The sequence below is a fragment of the Meles meles genome, chromosome 17, assembly GCF_922984935.1.
Source record: "Meles meles chromosome 17, mMelMel3.1 paternal haplotype, whole genome shotgun sequence".
Lineage (NCBI taxonomy): Eukaryota > Metazoa > Chordata > Mammalia > Carnivora > Mustelidae > Meles > Meles meles.
The window spans coordinates 36,078,923-36,084,922 of NC_060082.1; the positions used below are offsets into that span (position 1 = coordinate 36,078,923).

The window sequence follows — 6,000 nt, forward strand, 5'->3', positions numbered from 1 at the left end:
TGCCTACTTGTGATTTCTCTCTCTGTCAAATAAGTAAATAAAATCTTAAAAAAAAAAAAAAAGAAAGAAAGAAAGCCCTTAGCATAGTGCCTCGGTAAATGCATGTACTAACAAATGTATAAGGAAGGACAGACCAAAAGAGAGGGGGAGGGGCAGAAGTACTATGTAACTATCAGCACCTTATCTTCCCGTGTGTATGTCTTAGGGCAAATCAAAAGCAAGATGTAGTATCTATCTATATTTTGAGGGGAAGGAAGAAGTGGTGATGACCAAAATTCCTACCCTCACCCCGATCTGCCTCTCCCATGCAGCTCTCCCAGAATAGCACACCCAATTCTGAACTTCCCCCTTGCTCGCTCAGAAATCTGCATACCCAGCAGCTCCCGGTAGCCAAGTATAAATACACATTTGTGTTCCTGAGTATGATGCTGCATCTCTGTCTGAGGTGTGTGCACTGTCCTCAACAATCCTCGCAGCTAGCACTGCCAGATAAAACACAGGGATCCCAGTTAAACTGGAATCTCTGATAAACAAGGGATACCTTGTTAGTATAAGGAGACCCCCAAGATTGCATGATGCCACTTATATACTAAAATGGGACCCACTGTTTATCTAAAATTCTAATGCTACCGGGTTTCTCACATTTTATTTGCTAAATCTGACAACCTTACTTGTAGTAGGTGGTCCACCCATCCCCATGGCTTCCAGGCTTTTCCTAACCTGTCCCCCTTCTTCTAAAAGTTCCCCACCTGTCAACAATTTCCCTAACATTGATGCTTAGAATTGAAACGGGGAGGGGGGTGGATGCCTGGATGGCTCAGTCGGTTAAGCAGCTACCTAAAGCTCAGGTCATGATCCCAATGCCCTGGGATTGAGGCTCTTGCTCGGTGGGAAGCCTGCTTCTCCCTCTGCCTGTTCTCCCTGCTGCTCGCTCCCCCTACTTGTGCTGACAAATAAATAAAATCTTAAAGAAAAAAAAGTGAACAGAAGGGAGTCCTGGTGTCCAATGTCCGACATCATGGTGGCATGTTCTGGGCATGGGTCCCTTGATCAAAGACCACTCCAGGTGAAAGACCAAGAACCAAACACCATAGATAGAGGAGCATGGAGACGCTCTCTCCTATTCCATGCTTCAGCTTTAAAATGACACAGTCATTCCGCTTACAGAGAAGGGCCTACCTGCGTCATCTGGAGACTGTGTATGCTTCTCCGGACAGGAGAGGTCGTCTTCACTCCTGTGGTTAAGTATTACTCCAGAAAAAAACACCTGTATATTTTGCTAAAAGAAAAGAAGGGAACAAAATATTTTTCTGCTCTTGGTATGCAGGAGGAACCATTCTAAACACATCTAAAGTATCTCATTTATGCAGCCCCTAAGATGGCTCTTTTTCCTGTTTTTTAAGATTTTATTTATTTGAGAGAGTGAATGAATGAGAGAGCGGGAGCGGGGGGATGAGCAAAGGGAGAGGGAGAAGCAGGCTTCCCACTGAGCAGGGAGCCTGAGGTGGGCTCCATCCCAGGACCCCGGGATCATGACCTGAGCAGAAGGCAGACAGACGTTTAACCGACTAAGCCCCTAGGCACCCCAAGATGGTTCTTTGAAAGAGATATTATTTCCCTTTTTTATAACCTCAGCATTATAAGGTAGCTTGATAAGCTTACAAGGTGTTAGGGACTGAATATGTCCTCCCCAGATTCATATGTTGAAACCCTTCCCCAAGTGTGATGTTAGGAGATGGGGCCTTTGGGAGGCAGTTAGGTTTAGATGAGGTCATGCAGGTGGAGTCCTCATAATGGGATTACTGCCCTTAGAAGAAGAGGAGGAGACACCCGAGCTCTGCCTCCACAGAGAAAAAGCAGCTACATGTCTGAAGCCAGGAAGCCAGCTCTCACCAGCACCTTGATTTTGGCCTTCTGGCCCCCTAGAACCATGAGAAATAAATGTCTGTTGTTTAAGCCACCCAATCCATGGCATTTTATTAGGGTAACCCAAGGGGAGGAAGACAGGGAACTAGTGTTTGAGTCAGGTTATGCTTCAGTAATAAACAAATAACCACAAAATCTCATCAGCTTTAACACAAAAAACACTCATTTGTTGCGGCACAGAGTAAGATGGGTGGCAATGGTGAGGCGAGAGGTCCTCTGTCCTACAGTCACTCAGTGACTCTGCCGTCTTGTAGCCCCACCAACAAGGACACATGGGCTTCATGACAGCAGGGATAGAGGAGCATGGAGACGCTCTCTCCTCTTCCATGCTTCAGCTTTAAAGTGACACAGTCATTCCGCTTACAACCTATTTGGCCAGAACTGTTCAAGAGCGCCTAAGTGATCTTCCTATGTGCTCAGAAGACAAAAACACAGTAGAACGTGTGAACACACAGCACTGTCTACCACAACTAGTATATGGTGAAACCAGAATCCTCCAGAAGATCTTAAAGTATCAAAAATCCATAGTCTTTCCATTGCAATATCTGGTCTTCCCAAGATTAAGGGAAGACCCTTTCCCTCACAAAAAGGGAAAGTCATATGGGACAGTTTGTAGAATATGACACCTCAAGGAGACAGGAAAAATGGCCTTGGTGAATATTTCAGCTTTGCAAACCTGAAGCATCACAAGATTGCCCCCTTAGAAAACCAGAGAAACACAGACCATGAGCTCTCTGCGAGTTGTACCTAGAGGATAAGCATCTATGAGGCAGGTGTTGCTCCAGTTTCTGAGAGAAAAACCACTGGGTGTGGGGGCAAATCTTCAAGAAGGTTCTGGTATGTTGTAGGTAACCAACTATTGCAGTTTTCCAGGATTCTCCCTGTTTTAGTTCTAGAATTCCACATCTCAGAGCACCATTTCGTCCCACACAAATGCTTGCTCACCAGATTCTACATCGATCCTTTTTCTCCCAGACAAGGTGTGAATGTGTCACCTCAGGTGGCCCAGTGAACTCTGCATGGTGATGCACCATGGTCTGAGGGAGTCAGGTTGGCTCTAAGTCCTAGAGAAACCTGAGTGGAAATAGCACACGAGAATAAGACTCTCCCCCAGAAGAGAACTCAGGAAGCTCCTCTATGAATATCGGCCATCTTACCAAAGTAGTCCTCTTCAAGGACTTGGGGTAAGAAAATAGCATGTCGGTATGACTTTGGTTCTGGAGATTCTACTCCTGCTGTTGAAGCCCAAAGTGCAGGAGGCTTTTCCTGGCCAGATCACACCAAGGACCCAAACGGAGCTGACAGAGACATCAGCTAGAGATAGAGACAGACATAGAGAGAGACACCTCTATCTGTTTCAAGTCAAATACTACTAAAACAAGCTGTCCCCGTCTCAAATTTGTGCTCCTCTTAAGAGGTGTATGCACATACACACACATACACACACAGATGCACAACACGCCTTTGCACTTCTTCCAAGGTACATTTCATCCTGTTAGCATTGGCCTGGTGGTTCATTTGCTGAGTTGGATTTGGTACTGCACTTTGACCTGTATGCTTTCCATCATCAGATTAAAATCTCAAGTCCACAGCCAGGCTAGGCTCTCGGGGTCCTGTTTAAAAAGAGGCACATTTGACCTCATCTCCCACAGCCCCCTTCACACAATACTCTGATCCAGCCATTCCATTCTCTTGACCGCACTTAGGCTCAATTCATCCAGCTCTGCCTGTCTACACTGATGTCTCCACCTTTCATGCACTTGGGTAAGCTCTAAATCCAAGACTGGGATCCGGTTCCTGGACCAGTGATGACTTCTCTGCTATTCTTTATAGATTCTTTCCAAATTCCGGCAGCAGCGCTTATGCAACTCAAGTACCAATCAGTTCTCTCCTGCTTGTAAATCCCTCTCACGTCAAATTTACATATTTATGGTTATTCAGCTTCTAGTTATTTTGTGATTTGTCCCCAAACCCAGATTATAAACTCCTGGAGAACAGGAACAACCTTTGACCATTCTTTTTACCCCTGGATGAGCATATAGTCCAGTGTTTGCACATAGTAGATGCTCAGTAAACAAATACTGATTTATTAGTATGGATCCATGGGAAAAGGGAACACCTAACAAAAAGTGTTGAAAAATATGATCCTATGAATATTACTGCATAACTCTCTGTCAAGACAACATACAGAGAAAATCATACAGAAAAATAAACATTTTTTTCTTTTTTTTTTTTGTTTTTGTTTTTGTTTTTAAAAGATTTTATTTATTTATTTGACAGACAGAGATCACAGGTACACAGGCAGGCAGAGAGAGAGAGAAGCAGGCTCCCCGCTGAGCAGAGAGCCTGATGCGGGCCTCGATCCCAGGACCCTGAGATCATGACCTGAGCTGAAGGCAGAGGCTTTAACCCACTGAGCCACCCAGGCGCCCTAAACATTTTTTTTCTCCTGAGATCTAGAACCTGGGAAAATTCATGACGAATTAATCCACTGGTCAAGAGGCTCCCAAGGTTAGGCCTCCTATTCCATCTACCATGGCTGGTCCTTGGGGATAGAAAGGCCAGGAATCAAAATCACAGTATTTTTGGTTTGGGGAACTGAAATACTTCTGTGGTCAGACCATCAACCTAGGCATTCTAAGCATACAAGACCCAGATTTAGAACCTGCAGAGGTGATGGAAGTGGGGTCAGGGGAGAGGAGGGCACAAATGGAGAGAGGGTCTTAGGACACAAGAACTCCTCGACATCTTTAAGGGTTCTCTGTCACTCTCAGAGAATCAGAGAACATGTGCAGCCAAAGGTCTGGCAGTTCCTGCCTATCCTTGTGCCATCTAAAATAATGTGTCCCACCAGTCATTTTAGGCCCATCCCAACCCTGGGCCAATGAGCACCAAGCCCAAGACATTAAGAAACCCCTTCCCACAACCCAACAGGGTCTCAGAATACCTGGTTCTCAAGTCCACTGACTAGGGATCAATAGTGTCCTGTTATCCCTCTAGCCATCCAGGGGGCCTGAGCTTGGATCTGAATCCTCCCAACAAACCAGTCCATACAGAATAACCCCTCCCCACCCCCAGCTTCTACCGGGTCCTCATTCTCAGAGCCTGGGCTTTTCTTTCAGTTCTCCTCATTATGTGTCAGCAGACCCTTCTGACTTTTGACCCAGAAACACAGAAACATCCAGAACCATTCATTTGCAAAACAAATATTTACTGAGCACCCACCAAGCCAAGGCATCCACTGACCAGGAATAAACAAGTCACACAGAATCACTGCCCAGAGGCAAGCCATTGTCTCATAGGACACAGGCACTGAACACAGAATTACCAAATAACTTATTAATTATGTAACCAGAATGATCTCAACTTTTTAGCTATCCAAATCACCCTTTTGTCGATTATTCAAATAACCATAATGCTGACAACTCTAGGGAGATGCTAGCAGTTAATACAAATTCATTCCAGTTGCTGTTTGTCTTCGAGAACTCCTAGTTCCCTTTTAAGCATCTCGCCAGCCTATTTTGACCCCAAACATGAACACATAGTCCTTCCTCCATTCCCTTAAGAACAAAACACATAGCTCTTGAGTTGAAGAAATTTTACTGAAAATTTGGAGGTGACACAGAGAAATTACATCCTAAAAATAAATACCAGCTGGCATCCATCAACATCATGGCATGTGCCTGCTACTCTAAGCCTTGATCAGGTTGCTGGAAACAAGGACCTCCCTTCATGAACTCACTTCTCCCATCCAACCCTACAAAGACAGTCGTTTACAGGGTAACAACCCAAGGTGGCCTACCTGCCTTGGGATTCCTCTACTCACTGCTGTTTGCCATACATTAGGTGCATTCACTCATTCATTCTGGAAATATACATTGAACACTTATTTTGTACCAGGCATTGTGCTAGATGAGCAGCAAAAAAGATAAGACCCTGCCTTCATGGAGGTAACAAACAATAAACAAGTAAGCCAAAAAATAAATCTAACAATTATAAATGTCAATACTTTCTATGAAATATTTTTTAATGGGATGACCCATAAAGTGCCACTTTAGAAAGGATGGATAAGGG

At 44.6% G+C, this 6,000-nt stretch overlaps 1 long non-coding RNA gene across 1 annotated transcript; it reads right to left on the reverse strand.

Annotated features, from left to right (window-relative positions):
• Nucleotides 1-1,178: 1,178 nt before the first annotated feature.
• LOC123928453 lies at nucleotides 1,179-4,162 on the reverse strand. The gene is made up of 2 exons (XR_006815706.1): nucleotides 2,872-4,162; nucleotides 1,179-1,279 (listed from the first exon to the last, which is right to left on the reverse strand). It is a non-coding gene; the product is annotated as an uncharacterized LOC123928453 (long non-coding RNA).
• Nucleotides 4,163-6,000: the final 1,838 nt, after the last annotated feature.